We start from the raw sequence: 21523 nt of genomic DNA on the forward strand, positions 1-21523 counted from the left end.
CTCTTCCAGCTCCTTCTTCAATGCCCGACTCATACAGACCCTCTAATCCCTTCCCTGATATCTAGGGAGGAAGACAGCAGACTTCTCATCCTGCCCGCATCACTTGGTCCACGCCCGGGCTCCTGTCTATGAGTTGCTCTTCACACTATTGGCTGTGTTGTCTCTGTTAATCACCTGCAAACTCCTAGAATGGGTCCAGTTATTGGCACTCACAGGCTGAGCTCAGGACATTGCCAAAGTTAAAAACACAGTACATTTTTCACGAACGCCCATCTGATAAAAAGGAAACTTCTATTTTAGCGTGAGTGCATAAAGGGTTAAGAGGTGGAAACAATCCATTTGCTTTCTAACTGAAGGAAATGTAAAGGACCGGAGTTCTAGTCTCTGCTTAGCCAGGCAGCCTGGCTATAAGTGGCACACCAAGACAGTGTATAAAACCTTATTGCAGCACTACCTACACACAGGGGGTGGAGGGGCCCTTGTGACCATTGACCACTGTGATGCCTGTGTGGGGCTCACAAGAGAATCATCTTTAGAGCTGAGAAGACTGTGTCTCCCAGTAACAGAAAGAGGAGCAGTCGGCAGTCAAAGGAACTGGGTGGTGGTGGTGGGGAGAGGGACACAGAGGAAAGCAGGCCTTTCTTTTCTGAAACTCCAATCCTATCAGGACATCCAGTGTGTGACTCTTTGTGTGAGAGAGAGACAGAGAGAGAGAGAGAGAGAGAGAGAGAGAGAGAGAGAGAGAGAGACAGACAGACAGAAAACGTGTGTGGATGTTCATGTATATTTGGGTGTTTGGATGCACATATATTTGTGTTTGTATGTATATGCCTGTGTGTGTGAGTATGTGTATATTTGCATTCATGCATACCTGGGTATACAAATTTGTGTGTGTATGTGTGCTTCTAAGTGTGTATGAGTGTGTTTGTGTCTGTGTGTATGTGTGTGAGAGAGAAAGGGAGATAGGGAGATAGAGAGAGAATGAATATGTGGATGGTCATGTATATTTGGGTGCACATATTTATGGGTGTGTGCATGTGTGTCTCTAAGTGTGTGTGAGTGTGAGTGTATGTGTGTATGTGTGTGTGAGAGAGAGAGAATGAATATGTGGATGGTCATGTATATTTGGGTGCACATATATTTGTGTTTGTGTGTGTATGTCTGTGTGTATATTCACGTTCACACACATTTGAGTACACATATTTATGGGTGTGTACACATGAGCCTCTGTGTGTGTATGAGTGTGTGTGATGTGTGTGTCTGGGGGGTGGTCTGTGTAGGACAGAGGGTTCTACTCCTCAATAAATGACCACCCTATTTTTCTGTTTTTACTTTCCTGAGGCAGGATTTACCCCTGGCCTGGAACTCACCAAGTAGATGAAGCTTCCCGGTCAGCAAGCCCTACAGACTATGTGTCTCTGACCCTGCAGTGTTCAGATTAAGTGTGGGCCACCACACCTGGGTCTATGGGCTATCTGTCTCTGACCCCATAGTGCTGGGGTTATTAAATGTGGGCCACCACACCTGGGTCTATGGGCTATCTGTCTCTGACGCCATAGCACTGGGGTTATTAAATGTGGGCCACCACACCTGGGTCTATGGGCTATCTGTCTCTGACGCCATAGCACTGGGGTTATTAAATGTGGGTCACCACACCTGAATCTGCTTCACCCAGGTTCTGAGGGTCAAACTCAAGCCCTTGTATTTGCATGACCAGCACTTTCGCAGCTGAGACACACCTCCTCAGCCCTGGGAAGCCATATTTAGTTAACATCTGTCAAGAGTGCTTCACAGTCCTGTAAGCTCCAACCACCTAGCTCCGTATCTGAGACTCTATGCCGACACCTCAGCTTAGCATCTCTCAGATTCCAGTCACAGCCACCAGGAAGGTTGAGTCCACACCAGCAGCCAAGGCCTCTGCCTCAGCGGCTTCACGGAGATTCCTCACACCCTGCCCTGAAGTTTCTCGGCCTACCCTCAATTTTACCTGGAGACTTCCTGGCTGGGTCTGAGAGGAAAAACACCCCCAGGGAGTTCCTTTACTCTGGCCTTTGGCTGCACTGGGTCTGAGTCAGTGACCTCCCCTTAGGTTGGGCCTTACTGCTGGTAACTACCTGTTGCAGGCTACAGGGTCTGATAAAACCATAAACAACCTCAGCGTGGGCGGGGACTCTAATCAGCACTTCTGCGAGGACAAAGTGTCAGTGCTGATGAGAAGATCCAAACATTTAAGGAATGAAATTGATCCCCCCCCTCCTCCGCTTAGCCTGAAGGCAAGTCCTGGCAAAAGCCTATTATGCAAATGAACTCCAGATGTGTGAGTGGAATTGACCTTTGGGTGGTTCTGGGAGAAAAAAAAAAAATCCTTACTCTAGCAAGTTGGTTCTACTCTGATCATAGTAGGGCAACTTTTCATTTCCACCTAACCGCTCACTGGCTCACTGAGGTTTCCCACAGAGCCTTGAACAAGCACCAGGGAGACTTCAGTCTTAGGAGCCAGAGCCCAGAAAAGGTTCTTTGAATGAATGATTGACACTCTATTGGGTAAGTGCACTTACCTTTCTGCCTATGTGGGGATGTTTTCGAGATGAGGTTTTTGGGAAGTACTGGAGAGGAGAGAGGGATAGTAACGAACCAGGGAAAGTTAGCCAGGACAGAAACACCAGTGGCCTCCTGACAGTGGCCTTCAAGGATCCTATTCCCTTCCCACACTTTCCTGCTTTGACCTCCTCCTGCTCTCCCTGCATTCCTCTGCTCAGAGCCCACTGGCTACTTTTAGCTCCCTGAAGGCCCAGCCCAGTCCCCTGGAGCTTTGTCTCAGCAATTCCTTCTCACTTCGCTGTCCCTCATTTTCCGCCTGAGATAACCATCAGGAGTCTCCAGTCCAGCCCTTGTTGTAGCAATACCAGTTCCCGGACAGTCAGGCCCTCTTACTCAGATTTATTTAGTGATTTTTGTTTGCTGTATTTTCCCCATTGTGCTGAATGCGCCCTCTAATACTTGCACATGCGCTAACAGTTCCTGACCCCTGGCCTTACCCAGATGGCAACTCCCTGAAAATGGAGACTTTGTTTCCTTCTGCACTGCTAGTGTAGCACTGAGAAACACCTGCTGCATGCCACATAACACAAGCACTACAAATATTTGCTGAAGGAATGGACAGCCAAGGCAGGGGGAGGAGGGGAGAGGATTGGCAAATGCCCCTACCAGCTAAATCAAGGGAGACTGTCTGGAGGAGACTGTAGTTGGAACTGAACTTTTTCTCTGAGTCTCAGATCTGAATGCCTGCCCCAAATCACACGAACCTACTTCTAGACCCCAAGCATGTGCTGATCTGAAGGGAAGAAGCTTCTGGAAGGAAGAGAATTTATCATTGATAGTTCAGGGACCCGGCGATCTGGTCAAGGGGTTGGGAGAGGGACGGGTCCTGAAGTTGCTTATGGCAGTGGAGAGAGCAAACCTTCCAAAGGCTAGACTGGGGAGGGCGCCCTGGCCGAAGCCAAAGCGTTGGGCTATAAAGCCTGATGACAGCCTCTCCTTCTTTAACTGCTGGGGACTTGCTGGTGTCGGGGACAGTGTCTGCCCACAGATTATAGTCACACAGTTCATGGAATCCATTATGGGGCTAGAGCTGTGATTAAGTAGCTCTACAAACGTTGGGTGGGGAAAGGAGCTAAATTTGCTATGGCTCACTGGGAGTAAGAAACTATGTCAATGGATTAAGTCTTTCAGGTCTCACAGGCAGCTTTGGAAATAATCACTGTCCCCATGTGACAGGTAGAGACACAGGCTCAGCAATTTAGCAATGACCTTAGCAGAGTCAGTAAAAAAAGCCAAATACACCCTGGGGTCATTATAATTCACGGTATTTTTCTCCCTTCTCTGGATGGTCACACAGCTCAGGGAGCACGCTAGAAGAAAAAGACAGGAAGAAGAAAGGAAGGACATCCCAGGCTAGGCTATCCACCAAAAGAACAAATGAGAAAGTGTGGGGCTGAAGATTCTGGGAACCGAGGTAGGTAAATACCTTAGCGGTCCCCCAGCTGGGCTCTATCAGCTGCCGTATGCTCATGAAGCACTTCTGGCGTTAGCTCTTAAGGGAATGAAGATAAGCTCTATGAAGAAGACCCTGAGCGTAGGAGGTAGAGACGGGTAACTCCACTGACCATTGAGAGTGACATGGGTGATCATTTCAGGGTAAGGAATGCTACTTCCGTCCTCCCTAACCTTGTCCTGCTGTGTCCCAGGTCAGCCTAAGGGAGATGTACTCATAAGTGCGAGCCCAGGAAGCTGAAGCCCTGTTGACCTTTAGTCAAATGGGGAGGTTTGTCAGCCTGCATCATATGCAAATTCAAGGAAGAAATTCAAATAGATGTGGCCATGCACTGCCCATAGGAAAAGAACCGCTGTCCAATGTCAATGGGACCCAGGAAGGGAGGAGGTGTGAGAGAAACAGATGTGCAGTCTGGAAAGGGGCGATGAGAAAGGTACACACGAGCCCTTGGATGACGGTAAACTGTGTTTCTCCCTGAAGATACTGCAAACGGGATGCAAACCAGGCCTCTTCCAGGACGCCTAAACCCCACCTCGGGGGGGCTGCCTACCAGAGGACTTCTGCTGGTCTAAATATGCTTAGCTAGAAAAGGCAGGAGGGACTTCAACTGTGACCAAACACCAGCTCTAACCTATTCCTCCCCCATGTGTCATGCTAATCTACTGCTTCAGGCCTAAATATTCCAGACACTCAGAGCGACCCAGACACCTTTGAGAATACAGCTAAACATGCCCAGGGGCCTTGGCCTACCTCCTAACCATAGTTTTCCTGGAATACGTGCGACAGTTCTCATTTGTGTCCTCTTTCATTGAGTCTTTCCTTAGACATAGCATTGGGAGGCAGAGCTTCTAATGAAAGACGACAGACCTAGGGAGATGAGTGAGCCCTGTGCTTCCGTGTGGTCTCTGAACGTGCACATTACACCCTTCCTACCAAAATGCTAGTTACCGACTTCCGCCGTCCTCAAACTCAGCAGGTCGTTACCTGGAAATATCTCCACTGGTTGTGTGTCACCAATCCAGGCTGAAGGGACAAACCAGTGGGCGCAGCAATGAGGCCACAGGAAGGAGCTCCCCAAATCAGGTCTGTGGTCCTCGAGAGTCCCTGTCCTTACGGGAGTGGTACCCTGTGGAAAGGAAACGAAAGTCATGTTACTATGACAGGCAATCTCTAGGCCTTCTACCACATGGCAGTTTCTAAGCCATGTGCAGACAAGTACAGGATCAGGGACCACCAATAGAGAAAGACTTCCAGGAGATAAACTTGTCTAATTCATTCATCCCGTAGTTGGGGAAACTAAGGCTTGAAAAAGAAAACAGCATCCTTGAGACCATCCTTTTGGGAGGTGGTCCAGATTGGCTTTGGACTCTCTGAACTTTAGAATGCAGCCTCGTGGTCAGGCTGACCGAAGTGTGGCTGCTGACCCTGAATGGAAAGGCTTCTTCTGTATGTGTGCATATATACATGTACATGTGTTCATATACGTATGGGCCCTGTGCGCACGGGTGTGTGTGTATATGTGCGTGGAGGCCAGAGGTTGACAAGGGGAATCTTTCCATCAGTCTCCCCTTGATACAGTAAGGCAGGATTTGTCACCGAGCCCAGAGCTCACTAGTCAGCTTGCCCCAGGGATCTGTCCATCTTTGCCTCCTGAGCACTGGGATTCAGCAGGTCACCACGTGTGTGCAGCATGGATATGGGTACTGGAGATCGGAATGTAGGTCCTTACGAAATTGCCCAGCAGGCACTTCACACACCGAGGCATGTCCCAGCTTCCCTCCCTTTTAAAAACATTTCACAGAGAGGTGAAATTTTCCCCACGCTTCTGTTTTTGTAGTTTTTATGGGTTTGCCACGAGGGAACTAAATTGGTAAAACAGTCCATCTCAGACATGTGACTCGGATGGTGTCCCTGTTTCCCTCATTATAAAAACATTGTTATGGAAGACTGTGAACCACGGACACAGCATAGGTGGGCTTTGCTTTTTAGTGGCAACAAGTCTTTCTCTCTTTCTCCAACCCCCTCAACCCCTCTGTCCCCTCCCTCTCTCCCTCCTTCTCTTTCTCCCTGTTGCAGAAAAATAGGAAAAGATATAGACTCTTCTGGTGAGTACTAACTCTTACAGGGATTTTCTGGCTCCCCTGTGTATTTGAACAACCACACTTCAACACAGAAAACAAACTGAGAGAAGAAACACACGTATCTAACATTGCTTAACCAAATCATAGCTCCCAGGCTCATCATGTGACCTCTGTGCCCATATTTCCCCAACTTGGCCTAAGCTTTGTCTTATCAGGCACCGCTAATTTCAATTTTCCCCACAACTAGAACCCCGAACTTCATACAGCTAGACTGTTTGCAGAGGCGTGAAGAAAGTGCACTGACGAGCCCAACCTGCACAGAGCTTCCTTGCACACACACACACACACACACACACACACACGTGTGCATGCACTCAAAGAAAGAGGCGGTAGACTAATTGGAAAGAGAAAAGGGAGTTCACCAGCAGAGGGAGGGGCTAAGAGAAAGTAACCAGATAAAACTGTCAAAAGTGAAAATATAAAACAGAAAAAGAAACAGGGCCACATCTGACTCTCAGAACTTTCTGTGCGAATCAGTTGGGTTACATTTATTGGGGTCAAAAATCAGAAGTTGTCTATGCATCCATTGTCCTCCTCAAATGCAGGACAAAGTGCTTTGGAAGCTGTCAGTGTTGGAGAGACAGGAAGGGGTATTCTTCCTAGGTCCTAGGGCAGGGTGGAGAAGGCCTTTGAAAGCCAGAGCTTACTGCCCAGCTCTCTGCTTGCCTCTGGGAGGTTGGACTGGCCTGGGCTCTTTGCAGCTGCAGACAGAGGGCACCACAGGAAATCATGATTATCAATGCTCCGGGCTTTGTTCCTGTTCTCAGACAGCCTGGACATGCCAGGAGAGATGGGGCGGGGACGGAGAAAGAGGAAGAAAAAAAAAACAGGAAGTGAAGTGGGGGAGGAAACACTAGAGAAAACAGCCGCTTTGGACCGTCCTCCACCAGAGAGTGTTCTCTGAGCAAACTGTGGAGCTGTGTTTTTGGAAAATAGGGTGTGGCGCAGATGAGGAAGAGGGTCCTGTGGGTGGGTACCCATAAATTCTATTTCCAGCCCTAGAGCCTGGTCTGTCCAATACAAGGCTGGGTGTAAGCACTAAAGAAAATAAATTTCCAAAGGACCGGTGGGGGAAGGCCCTTCCCCCACACCTCTTGGCAAAGCCTGAGAGAGCAGGTGAGCCATGAAGGTTCTAGAAATAAGAGAGGAACTCTTGAGGTGATGGAACTCTTGAGGTGACTAGACATCTGGAGAGCTTTCCCAGGCCCCCGCCATCTGCTTTCTCTCTCAGCCACTTTCAGATTGTTCGTGGTTTGGGAGGCATACATGAATCTCATTTACAGAAACTGGCCCAGCTACCTTCAACCGTATAACACAGAGGTTCAGAACACTAAGCCTTCATGGCATGGCTAAGATCCTGCCCTGATGCTTTCCGTCTATTTTGTTCGCCCAGAGATGCTTCCAGAAGTTCCCCATCTTCAAATACACATCATTTAGCACGACATCTCCTGGTGAGCTCAACAACCTCACAGAAATAGTCTTACTCCAAGGAGAGGGTCAGTGGGACCCTCTGCTCCCTCAGCCACTGTTGGCAGTTAATGGTTATTGCTGAGCGAGCATCATTTTCTTGTGGAGTCTAGTCATTGGTCAAGTGGTCCAGGACTTAGTCAATAAACACTCACCCATGCTCTTTATAAGGAACCTGAATTCCAATCAGCGGATCTCCCTGTCCCAGAATGTCTCTGCCTCTCTCTCACACACAGAAATACATGAAAGTGTGGGAGGGGCTTATTGGGAAGAGGATTTCCATGGAAGACCAAGGAAGAGGAGAGAAAGTAACAGGGGGTGGGGTAGAAAGTTACCAGGGTTCACCATACACATATATGAAACTGTCAGAAAAGAAAAACAGAAGAATTGAATGTGAAGGTTTAATGATGAGACATTTGTGGGAAGATTATTAACACTATCACTGTTTGACCAGAGAGAGGGGGAGGGGGGAGGGGAGACCCAATAGTACTTAGCACTACTCTTCATGCTCCCACAGGCACGAAGAAGGAGCAGAGAATGTAGAATCCTTAACTAGTCCACAAGTCCACCACTCCAGTGGTTCCCCAAAACTGCATATCAAAGAAGCTAATAGAAAGTATAGTTCAAACCCAGAGAAGGAAGTGGTAAGCTGGCGTCCAGGCGGCTTTTGTTGGCATCAACCTGGCTTGGCTCCCTGGGCTAGTATTTGGGTCACAAGGGGAATTGGTTTGGCTCTCATGGTGGTCCCACCTCCTCTTGTTTCCTAGACAGGATCACAAAGCCCCCAGAGAGGATTTTCTCAAGGTCTGACATTAAATGTCCTTCTGGGGATCCATCCCAGATTCTGTAAATCATTTTCTTAATATCCAAACATGGGATAAGCCTGCGTAAGCTTATCTTTGTGGAGAATCCAAGCTCTTTCAGGTAGTAGCTCATAGCTGACTGTGAGAACCACATATCTAAGGGAGAGCAGGGATGAAACGAGGAAAGCAACATCAGCCCGTCTCTGTCTCCACAACGACACAACCTAGCATCCCACTGTCCTGATCTGCTTCTGAGGCCCGTTCTTCTAGGATGCCACCACAGCCTATGGTGCTGTGATCAGCAGGAGGGCTAGCCCTCCATAACACATGGTGACCGGGAATGTGGTTTTCAGTACCATAGCCTTTGCTCAGCTTGCAAAGAGCTACAAAGACTGTTGAACAAACTGGAGAAGCCAAAATCCAGAAATGGGGAAAATTTCAGCCAGGGGGAAAATTTCGGCCAGGGCCATGGGACAGAATTAAGGCGTGACAGGCAGCATCTAACTGGTGACATCCAGTGCAGTGACCTTCTCACAACATCCCTCCCCCTCCTAGCCAGAGAAGGAGCTGCTGAAAGCTATGGGTCTTCCACTCCCAGAGTCTGTGGCAGAGGGGCAGAGTAGGGACCAACAGAAGCAAAAGGGAGAAAGAGGGTAAGATCAAAGGCCCGAGAAAACACGTTTGTGACTCCACACCGGACAGATAGGGAAGCCAAAGGCCAATCCAGGAGTGGGCTCCTTCAAAATTCCCCATTCTCCGCAGCAGAGTGAGGCCTTGAGAGCAAAGCGCTTCATGTGACATTTTCCCCACAGCAGCAGGAGTGGGGACAAAACAGCATCAGAGCAGGGACTAACTGTGAATCAAGCGTCAGTTGTACATCTTGTCACCCCCTAAAGTCTTACAGAAATCCTGTCGGCTTGGCACAGCTGCTGTCCCTTTCACAGTTAAGAAAACCGAGATACATCAGGGCTTAGCCTCTGGTCTAAGAGATTCGGCGTTTGAGAGAGAAGAGTCAGTTTATGAACTCGGCCACTCTGACTGGAATTCTTGCTGTTAAGCACTTCCTAAAACTCTCTCTCAAAGCAGCTATATTAAAGGGCAAGACACTGGAAAGAGCTGAATAAAAACAAATCCCCTAGGAACAGAGGACTCTTCATTCAGCAGAGAAGGAGGCAGTAAAGCTCTCCGGGCAGGGAATGGCATGAAGTGCTCACAGCTGACTGGAGGATTTAGTCCCTGATCCCTTTTGGCCAGCAGCCCGCTGGGGTCAGCCACCACCAGGAAATGGCATCCTGGTCTCGATGTTTACATGGCCCCACTCATAGGAGAAGGAAGTGGCTGGACCTTGGAGGCCTGAGAGAGATCATCTGGGTGGGTGGAAGAGGCGATGACGATGTCTTAGGAAATCAGTTCCCAAGGCCCAGAGAATGGAGCAGCTGGGGCTGGCAGGTGAGCAACTCTCTGCTCGCAGTCCCCAGGCTAATGGCACATATTCTCCCAAGGATTCCTGGCTGCCTGGTTTCAATCTCACAAGAAAGAAGGGACAAGGCAGGACAGAAGTCATCTCTTACCGTTTCACAGATGCTGAGAATAAAGCCCAAACACTGCCAACCCTGGGACAACTAACAGTCATAATGACAGTAACAGCAGCTGCCGTTAGTTGGCGGTCTGTCCTACATCAGGAGGCAAGCCAGATGCTTTTAAGGAGATCACGATTTAAACTCTTGAAGGTCTGTATGCATAGCCCTACTTCGCAGTTGAGGTAACTAATAATAAAGGTCAAAGGTAGCAGGCTGTGAGAAAGGTGGGGAGCCACTGTTCGTGTGACATTTCAGCGTACTGGCTCACTTTGAAGCCACATTAGTAACTGTGATGTGATAACTGCCCATGTGATAAACTATAACCCACTTCTTAGCTGTTAAGAGACGCTGCCCAGGACTTCACTGAAGTCTGTGGCCCACCCTGCACAACTACGCTTTGTGCTATGGTCCTATTAACCACTTCTGCATAGATAGGTCACATGGAATTAAGGTGTGCTTACGATCTGTCATCAAAACTTTGAGGTTTCTGAGAACAAAAGGTAGTCTTGCTAGTAACACAGCTGGGACAAATGACAGAAGCCAGAACTGACCCAGACACATGAGGACACATGGACCCCCACATGCAATTCATACTTGCAATGGGCTGGTCATTCTCATGTCCAGTTACATGAATTCTGCTGGACAACTCCACTCCCCAATCCACACAAACCTTCCTCTGTAACAATTGTTCCTCTCTTTGTTTCTTGAGTTGATAAGGCCATGTATGTAGCATGAGCTCAAGGTAGCCGTGTGATTGGAGAAGATGGGACTAGATTTGGCAAGCTACCCAAGGAGGGCTGGTTGGTTCCTTGTATCCCAGCTATCCACAAATTGAACCACTGCTTGTTTTGTTTTGTGTTCCTTGATAAACTACTCCTCTAGAAGTGGGGCCTGGTAGTGGCTCTACGACATCAAACAGACTTGGCCACTGGATGAGTTGCAGGGATAGTAGACGTGGCTATGCTGCCTAAGACCACTAGATAGAGTGGAGCCTACATAGGGATGTGGATCCGAGCTTCGTTTGAGATCAGGATATAACTCCACAAATCCTAGCCTTTCCCCTCCACAAACAGTGTCCAACCATGCCTGGAGGGCGAGAAACCGTAGTTTTCCTGCCCACCCTGGGCCAGTGGAGGAAGGAGCCATCACTTAAGGAGCAATTCTGTTTTCACATCTTCCCCAAGAACCCTCCTTTCTAAAGATCTTAGGCCAAGAGGAGAAAGACATCTGTTTTTCTTCTGATACCAGGAAGTCAGTCATGAATTCAACCCACATATCAATACAGGTGAAACCAAGGAACAACAGCCATCCGTGCATGCTCTGAAGGGACTCGAGTTTCTAGTACACATTCAGGGGATATTACAGACAGGGATTGGCTGAGACCCAAGGAAAGTCTGTAGCTCTGAGCAGCCCCCATCTCTATATAGGGCTCCAGGTTCCACCTGAGATATCAAGATACCACACAGTGTGACTCTTCCCTACTTGCAAAGGGACATACTAGGTGCACACTCCCTAATTCAGCGGAGAAGTCTGTCCAATTTACCCAAACTCATCAGCTGTCACCACTGCTCTATGGTGGGAACCTCATGACTATTTCTCTGGGTCCTTCCCCAAGACTCAGATCGGCCTTCCTGGCAATAGTGGCACATTTGTTATCTATACCACCACACCATACAGATGGGAGCAGCTGAGAAAGACTGAGACTGATATTCTGTGTTAATATTGGAGTAGAGAAGTGTGCATTTGGAGTACCTGTCCCTGGGCTCCAGAAAGAGGAGGCCAAGCCAAGAGTTGCTCATGGTTCGTCATCCAAGTCTCAGGGAAGAAGAGGCTACTGGCCTGTGGTAACAGAACAAGAACCACATGTTTGATTTTAGGCTCTGAAGTGGCCCATGATCTTTGTCACCTCTATGCTGCCATTAAAGTGAATGTCCCTATTGTAGAGGCTAGAACCTTCAGAAATCTCCACTCGACCTTTCAGTGAGTCAAAAGGCCACAACTCATTCCCCGAACAAAAGGCCAGTTTCTAGAGTGTTCTTTATTCCAGGTGTTTTAGGGGGAAGGGAGGCACATGACAAAGCAGCTGGTTTCCTTCTCTGGCAGCTCTGAGTAATAAGACAATTAAATGCCAGGTATCGGACATTTTTTTGCCTGCCCCTTTTCTCCCTAGGGAAGTAACTCCAGGAGTGTCAACTTTCGGAAACAGTAAGAGGTACCACTTCTGTAAGTCAGAGATGTCAACAGATGATATCCTATCCTGTCTCCACAGGGAAGGTAAACAGTTAGACAGAGAAGAACAGTCTAGAATCATCTATACTTGACTACTTCCTAGACATACGAGCCCAGATGATGATATGATTATATTACTGGAGACTTGGGTCTATGCCTGAACATGGCCTTGACCGGACAGTACTTAGTCATTATTTTCTGATAGTAAAATAAAACCCCAGCTGAATGCAGTTCACAGAGCAATGGCATACCAGCAAGCCTCTTTGGGTAACTTTGAAAATCCAGTGAGTTTTCTTTTCCAAAATTCACAGCCATCTATGTTCATTCTTTACACCCATCGTGGGATAGATAAACAGTTCTTACTTAAAGATTCTGCTTCCTACACCTCTTTACTGTGACTGATCAACAGGTCTATACAAAAGAGGAGTGTGGATGTCTTCATTCATGAAACACAGTTTCACTGAGGGAAAGGAGCATTCAATGACTCCTGGAGAAAACTTAAAGGTAACAGAGTGGGAAGCTACTATATGCAATACAGGCAGGGCAAACAGTTGTAGACATCAACCCTAGCTCCATGCAAATATATATCCTTTGAGCCTTGTTGGCCTTTTTTCCACAATAGAACTACTAGCTCCATTCCAGGGTTATTAGGGCATTTAACAAGTGACCAATTGAACTTCAGCAAACTTCAGGATTGGCCTAGATTATTGAGGCAAAGCTACCTTGGGCCATTTGGTATAAACAAAGGTTTCGGGCATTTCAAGGCAGTGCCACTGTCAAGCGCAGAAGTCAGAGAGAGCACATGATTGTGTTATACAGCTTATAGCTGTGTGGTGAGAGGCATCTGCTAGTGAAGGTCCAGCTAGACCAGCGACTCCAAGTTCCAGCATCTCTTGCAGAGGTTCCAGCACTCAGGAACCCCAAACCACATGGGTCCCACACGGCAAACACCACCACTTGAATCCTATAAGCCATGCTGGAACTGCCAAGGCCCTGGCCTCAGTGCCACTACAAAAAATGGCATCTGGAAGCTGTGCTCGGTGCTTTGTGTCAATCTCTTCTGTAGCATGGGTCCAGTTTAGGGTCCATGCAGGTGTGGCAGTATGGGCTTGCCCCAAAGGAGGCACCAGGACACAGGCCATCGCATCACTCCTGGTAAGGGCAGACAGAGAGAGGCCTCACCTATCTAGAACAGCTGGGAGCCAGTTTTTCTGTGGTACTGACACAGCCAGCCCTGGCCTCCCAGACAAAACTGGCTCTTGCTGGAGACAAAAGCACAGCTGCTCAGGGCCCTGGGCTTCCAGCTGTGAGGAAAATCCCGAGTCAAGTGATCAGCTTCCAGGCTTTCACTCACCTCAAGAAGCCAAGGGAGTATTCTGTTCCTGAAGAACAGGGAACAAGATCCCTTTATATCAGGACCCTTGGCAGCTCACACCTTGTCGTAGAGAGAAAGAAAGAGGAAGCAGAGAGATAAGAGAAGAGACAGGTATAAAGTCTCGTGACAAGAGCCAAACACACCTTCCATTCTTACCGTTTCTCCAGACTCATCATCTTCTAGCAGAATCCATCTTCCTCAGCCAATCGTTCGCATCCCTCCATAAAGGAGCCCATACAGAGTGTGGCTCATGAACAGTCAGCCCGAAAGATCAGCAAGACTTTGCCTTCTCTCAGGCTAGGTCACCTTTGAAAGGCAGCAGGCAGTGGTCACTTCCTCCAGGAAGCCTTCTCTGATTCCCACTGACACTGCAGCTCACACTGGTCTCTACCCTTTTGAACCCTTGGCATTTAGTGTTCATGAGTGCCTCATCAATTTTCCATGGGGACTTCCCTCCAAGCTCATGACCTGTTTTGTCCCTCCTGGGCTGTGATCCCGTAAAGGGAACTGGCAAAGCACGAATCTGGTGATGTGTCTTCCTGACTTAGGCCCTTTTCAAGGATCTCTCGCCACCTTCGGGATAAAATCCCAATGCGCAGGGCACCTATCTCCTCCGACACTATCCACATTCCAGTCACAGGCTACTCCCAAAGGTAACACCTTGGCATGACATCAAAGACAGGGGGAGACCAGCCATTTCTGGATGGCCAACTATGACTCTTCTCATTCTCCTAGTTAACAAAGCACAGAGGTTCCCAGGGAGCACTTGGCACTGGGCCATGGTCCCGGTGAAAAAGCTAAAACCAGCTATGCCCTCGGGATCAGTTAGCTTACCTTTATGTGACAACCAACCACGTCCACTAAGGAACAAGGGGGCAAGAGGCATCTGCAGTTTAGGTATAAGAGTGTACTTTATAATAGTGAAAGCGGTTGCTGTCTTTCTTGTCTGTCACAGATTCCACACGGTCCCTCCCAAGTACCTTACACCTAGCACAGTGACTACCGAGAAACACCACCCATGTCCCTGACCAGAGTGCATTCTTTTTAGGAGCTCTTGCCCTGGGGCGAACATTCCAAGGCTTCTGTCCATGACCAGGGCCATCATACTGCTACAAGGACTAGAAAGAGACAGTCACTTTATAGGCAAAGCCCGGCCTAGCTGTTTCATACTTAGCAGAGAGGTGACCAAAGCCAAATGACAGGTGTGTTCATCACAGAGCATCACAATAGTGAAGAGCCTGCCTTTGGGAGAGAAGAAGAAGGTACAAGAGAGAAAAAAGAGCACAGTGCTGGTCACCATATGGCAGCATATATGACTATGGCACTCTGAAGCTCTAGGACTAGGTCACCAAAGTCAATTGTATCTCTTCCCAATTTTATGTTCAGTGAGGTCATACAAGCACCCAGAAATCAGCCATGATATGAGTGTTCCCACCATGGAAATGGACATACGCTCTCATCAATTTTATTTTCATTATCCCACAGAATTAATGAAACATTGACTTATCATGGTGCAGAATAGGTTCATGAGATGATGGGCTGTTTCTTATTCTCTCTCTCTCTCTTTGCTTTTAAACTTATTTATTTTTATTTTGTATGCACATGCGGGCTGCTTTGCCTACATGTACGTCTGCATAACAAATGTACCTAGAGTTACAGACAGTTGTTAGCCACCATGTGGGATGCTGGGAACATAACCTGCATCCTCTGGAAGATCAACAAGTGCACTTAACCACTGAACCATCCATCACTCCAGCCCAAACATAAGCCATTTTAATTACAGCTACATCTATTCCCCAATTAACCATTTGAAATTAACCCTTCTGGCCATAAGTTTCCTTTTTTTTTTTATAAGAAAAGAATAGAAAGGTACTTTGGTAACAATAAATACAGACCAGACATTAATCAATGTTTACAAACATATTTGGTCATCAAAATTGAAGTGTGTGTGTGTGTGGTGCTACTGGCTATAAAACTGCTAAGTGCCCTACAATGAAGGGCATATTTTGCACCGAATGCCAGCAATGCAAAGGCTGAGTATATTAATAACATATTTTGTTGCTGCGATAGCACACCAAGGCCAAAAGTGACTTATGGAAGAATTTATTTTGCCTTACAGTTCCAGAGGGATTGAGTCTATAAGGGTGGGAAAGCATAGCCACAGGCAGCCAGAGCAGGAAACTGAGAAACCCCATCCCCCAACCACACTTAGAAAGCAGAGAACCAACAGTGAGCGATGTAAACTCTCAGAGCCCGGCCCCAGCGACACACTTCCTCTAGCAAGGCTTGAAGTTCTGCAAACTTCCCAAATATCAACCAAGGACCATGTGTTCAAATATGTAACCTCTGGGGGGTATTTCTCTCATCTCGGTGTGAGGATATTCACACTCAGGAGCTAAAGCAAGTCTGCGCATGCATTGGCCTCTAGAATGAAAATAAAGAATCCAGGTCTCTTGGCAGGAGTCCTGGAAGGTAAGCCAAAAGGGCAGAGCGGGGATGTGGGCCAGGGATAGAGAATGCCCATGGAAGGCAGAGCTCTCACTGTGTCCACAGTGCCCGGCCCACCACAGATGCTTATGGAAAGGGTGAATGGGTCCAATCGAGTCAGGGCACACACCCTCGCACTGAACAACTCTCCATCCAGTACGATCAGATTGTCTCTTCCTCTGGAAGGCGTCGGGAAGTGGGAAGCATGATATAAAGTTGCAGCCTGAGACCCAGCTTAGATAAAAAATCACCACTCAGCTGACCCTGTCAGGGTTGGCCAGAAAGGCAATTTTATTTAAGCCCCTTTCAAACAGGAGTTGAGATATCTGGGAAGATAAGGTTTCCCAGCCCTCCTCCAGGGAGGCAATTGTCAGAGACACTCAGCAGGCAGGCTTCTTTTCAACACATTCAAAACCACGTTTTAAAAGACAATCCTTTTATTCTCGGCACCGCTGAGGATTGAAAAAAAAAAAAACGAATTTAGCACAAACCACCCAAAGTGGAGCACAGTGTTAGGTTAAGAAACACTAACAAGCTGAGCGAGCCCAAGGAACCACAAGAGAATCCCCTGGGGCTGGCTCAACTCTGGCCCTCCCAAGGAAAAGACCAATAGCAGGCTACAAACCTACTGTCACCGAGCCTCCAGGGCTTGGCGTCTGCAGAGCTAGGGGAGAAGCCTAGCCACAGGTCCTTCCTGGAAGTCTCTGGGACACTCCTCATCCACATCCTCACTCTGAGAGGCAGTAGATTTCTAAAGGGGAAGACGACAGAACAAGGACCTCCCTCCGTGTCTCCCTGAAGATGTTAAGGACAACCATAAACCACCCGACTCTCGCAGCCCTTTCATTAAAAGTCCAAGGGCTCAGAGCTAATTCTAGACCGGGTAGGATCCAGTGGCTTAGCAGGCACTAGCACTGCGAGCGAGGTAATGAAGAGGATTTTGCCCTTCCTGGTCTCAGCTATAAAACACACTTCCTGAATGCGAGAGCTGGAAGTCACCTGAGCAAGGACCTTTCCCTCCCTTTCCCTTGTGGATGAGGCCTGTGGCTTGATCAAGGTGGGGGTGGGAGAGGGTGCAGATGCCCCAGGCCTGGCAGACTTGGCTGCCTTCCCTGCTGGCTCTTAAACACAGGCTTCAGTGCATTCAACCCTGATTACCACACTTTGCCAGAGAGAGTGGCTTTTAAATTCTCTACCCTCCCTCCCTCCCTCCCTCCCTCCCTCCCTCCCTCCCTCCCTCCCTCCTTCCCTCCCTAAGGTTTCCCTACAGCTCAGAATGAGCAGGCTGTAACCCAGGCAGGACTTGGGACCGCAGAATGGAGATGTAAAAGCTTCAGAGAGAGCAGTTTCCAAACATCACAAGTCTCTCACTCGTCTTCCAAGCTTACATTCCAGCAAGGTGGGTGTTATTATAGCCAGGCTAAGAGAAATACAAGCATATCCTGGCCAAACAGCAAATGGATGTCTTTGATTTGACTGCTCAGGCCTCTCTCTCTCTCTCTCTCTCTCTCTCTCTCTCTCTCTCTCCCCTCTCTCTCTCTCTCTCTCTCTCTCTCTCTCTCTCTCTCTCTAATTTAAAGTTGTAATAACTAAAGCAACAAAAGAAGAAGCACTAGGAACTAATGATCACATCTCCTAAAATCCACGTGTTGAACACTAAATTCCCAATGCCTTGTTTGTGGAGATAAGGCCTTAGGAGGAACTGGGCCACAAGGCCAGAACTCTGTGACTGGGTGACTCGGAAGGGTTGGACTCCCCATTCCTCATATGAAATCACCATCTGAACATTAGGAATTGGGTCCTCACCAGACACCAAATCTTGCTTGAACTCTAGCTCCCAGAACTATGAAGACTACATTTCTGTTGTCTAAGCCACAGGCTGTGCCTTCTGTTCCAGCATCCCGAACTAAGACAATGGGTCCCAGTGAGAATCACTTGGCTGGCTGTATGTTAATACCATGATTTACTCAATTGGAAGCTGTGATTTCTTCATCTTCATGCTGGCCAATATCTATGTGCAACTGAGCACTTTACAAAATAATGTTCCCTCCTTATCAAAGTAGCTTCTTATAGCATCTTTCGGTTTTCTTTTATTGAGGCAGAGATGAAGACCCAGAGCCAATAGGCAAATTTCAGTGCGTGAACAGCCAGCAAGTGGCAGAAGGGGTCTGAATCAGCATCCTGGGTTCATTCTCATAGTGGTACCTCCTTCCTCACCAGGGATTGTATTAACTTGGTGGTAGACTGCAAGCCATGGACTCTGGAAGGTTGCCCCCTTTAGGATGTCAGCTGAACATGGTAACGAGAACCAGAGTCATGGGGGATACACAAGGTGACAATGACCTTATCTCTGGTTCTGGGTATTGCCACATAGGATAATCATGGAGTCCCATTAGTACATGACGTCTTTCTCTGGGATATGTCTAGACAGAGGCATTGGGGTTTAGGAGGATGAATCTCATTGACTGTAACTTCCTATGCTTCTATCTCTGGCAGAAAGATTCTGAGGACAAAATGTGGCAACACCGCCTTCTTTTGCTAATAGTTGATAGGCTACTGGAAAAGAATACATGGCGCGGCAGTTAAATCTAGCATGGCAGCCATCATGGTGGGACGCAAAGCAGGTGAGAGGCAGATGATGTGCTTGGAACTCCACCTGCATGGTGGTGAGTCTCGGCGGGTGGTGGCGCACGCCTTTAATCCCAGCACTCGGGAGGCAGAGGCAGGCAGATCTCCGTGAGTTCGAGACCAGCCTGGTCTACAAGAGCTAGTTCCAGGACAGGCTCCAAAGCCACAGAGAAACCCTGTCTCGAAAAACCAAAAAAAAAAGATTTCTTAGAGGAACCTAAGCTGAGCCACATAGTCTTCTGCCAGGCTGATGAAGGATGTGAGGAGGATGCCTAGGCAAAAGTAGGCTGGAGAGGCAGCTCGGTGGTTAAAAGTTATGCCGCTCTAATTCCAGGTTCAGAGGGATCCAGCACCTTTGTCCTCCTGTGTACACATACTTCCTGTTGCCCCCATATACGTAATATACGTAATTTATTTTTTTTTAAGTTTTAGCAATGAATACAAACAATGGAACTCACAGGAGTAAGAAAATATGGAGGTAGATGTGAGAGAGGTCGGGGTTGCCGCATGGCACAGGCACTGAGACCACAGGGCCCCAGGAAAGCTTGAGGAATCTACACTCTGACACACGGTTTTACTTTTCTTTAGGTTAGATGGGACAAGTCTTCCTGGTTTATATTTTGCTTTATATACGTGTTTTATCTTGTTATTATTTACATCCCTGCTCTAGCAATACTTCTGTCTCTAAAATGGGAAAACATCAAACACCCTCCATATCCCCAGTGTTTGAATAAAACAACATGAGAAACTAGGGGCGGGAGAGACAGAGAACAGGTAAGAGTGCTTGCTGGGAAAACAAGAAGACACCATAGTTCAAACCTCCCAGCATCCAAGTTAAAAAAAAAAAATGCCAGACATGGGTGGTGTCTGTCAGCTGAGATTAGGGAGCTGAGGCAGCCAGGTCCTGGAAACTTGTTATCCACACAGTCTAGCTGAATGGTGAGCTCTAGGGTCAGTGAGAGACCTGGGCTCAAATCAGTAAGGTGGAGAGTGGTAGACCACTGATGTCCTCCTTCTCTGGCCTCCGTATTCATGAGCATATAACTTATGCATGCACACATGCACACACACACACACACACACACACACACACACAGAGAGAGAGAGAGAGAGAGAACAAACTGGAAAGAGACCCTGATTCCCAGAAGGAGAAGGCCACTTCTGCAGTTATGGCTCTGTCTAAATCAGGGGCTCTGGAGCTTCTTCTACTCACAGTCCCTTTACCATGTGGCTCCAGGGACATAGGGTTATCCAATAATTATACAAATCAAATATTTACCAATAATAAATCATAAAAATAACTTTAAAAGCAAGTCCTTGATTTATATGGACACATAATCTTATTACATATACAATCTTATCATTTATTAAAGATGAAAGCAAATATACACACTAGAAAGGTGGATATACCTGTTTTTCTAAAATAATCCAATCCAAAGATATACTAATTTGATACATGCTAAAAGACAATGGTAGGAAAATATTAAAGGTCTATGCTTTTCCTAATTGAACCCTTGCTTCTATAAGATGAGAAAACTTTGCATGGACAGGATGAACACTGCAATTCCAATCTAAGCAGCTTGCCTTGGCATCTCAGGGACATGCTGGAAACCGAGCATACCATCAGGTCTCATAGTGTGCCATGGGCTCATGCCAACTGAAACACCTCATCTGCACGATTCATCTGACTCAGTTGTACCTTTTGGTTGCTACAAATTCACAGATCATTCAGTGTCTCCAAGTTTTTCAGGACCCCCATATCCAGTTCTACAACCGTAGAGGTGACAGTAGAAGCAGCTTCGGTCGAGAAGCACTGGGTCCTCCAGCCACTGCTTATACCTGCCTGTGTGGGGGGGCTCATTCTCCAACACCTGCACAGCAAGGAGGGAGCAGCGCCAACATCCCCCAATCCTCCTTTCTTATTTACCCACATGAGTGTTTCCAGGTTCGGATGGAAAGAGGATTCTCAGAAAGCCTCTTTGAATCTTCGTGACTAAATAGGTGGATGAAGCGTATTTGATATTCAAATGAAATGGCAATGTCTTTGCTACAGAGGGTGGGCCCAGAATAGCCAGCTGATTCCAGCTTCCCTCTCTCAATCAGCCTTCATTCTGGAAGTCTTTGACTCCCGCGGGAAATAAAGGCAAGACAAGTGGAGGATGCTGGCCTAAGTACCTGGAGTGCAGGCGGTGCATGTGGGAGAAAAGCCTTTTTTCAGGAAGAAATAGTTCCCAGCCATTGCACAATCACCTTTATTAGCATAACGTCTCATTGTGCATTTTGTAAAAACACTTTCCGAGTCCATCTCGGGCAAAAATTGCTGCTGCTAGGTAGAAAAAAAAAACCTGTAAAATTTAAACCGTCGGGCATTTGTTCAAGGCTCCAGGGTAATGATGTCCCTTGATATATAATTCATGACCGCCTTCAAGCTTGGCCTACTTCTGACAAGAGATCATATATTTTGGAGCAGTCGAGAAGGGGGAGGGAAGAAAGACACTTTGAAATGGTTCTACTGCGTTTTTGCTGTTCAAGCAAAGCCAGGCGAGATTTTGGATCACTCTTTTGTAGCATAAGGGCTTCCCTTGAAAAGCTTTTTTATTTTAGTTTTTTTTTTCCCCCTCCTCCTTTAAATTGAAGAGAGAGCCAGCCACTCAGTTTCAGTTTTATCTTCTGTAACACCGGATAAAAGATGAGGCTGGATCCATCTGTTAGCACATAGAGACGGCAAACTGTGCGGGAGCAGGCTCACCCGCACACAC

General features: G+C 47.5%; 1 protein-coding gene across 2 annotated transcripts in view; it reads right to left on the minus strand.

Moving 5' to 3' along the window:
* Positions 1-21523, minus strand: part of Cyria (CYFIP related Rac1 interactor A) — a 118610-nt gene that overhangs the window by 70048 nt on the left and 27039 nt on the right. For both annotated transcript variants that reach the window (XR_005973134.1, XM_041639397.1), the window contains exon 2: positions 5039-5180. The gene's annotated coding sequence lies outside the window, so the exon portion shown is untranslated. The remainder of the gene's footprint in view (positions 1-5038; positions 5181-21523) is intronic.

The sequence above is a fragment of the Microtus oregoni genome, unplaced genomic scaffold (assembly GCF_018167655.1).
Source record: "Microtus oregoni isolate MIOR12 unplaced genomic scaffold, Mior012 000058F_ref0000040, whole genome shotgun sequence".
NCBI classification, from domain to species: domain Eukaryota; kingdom Metazoa; phylum Chordata; class Mammalia; order Rodentia; family Cricetidae; genus Microtus; species Microtus oregoni.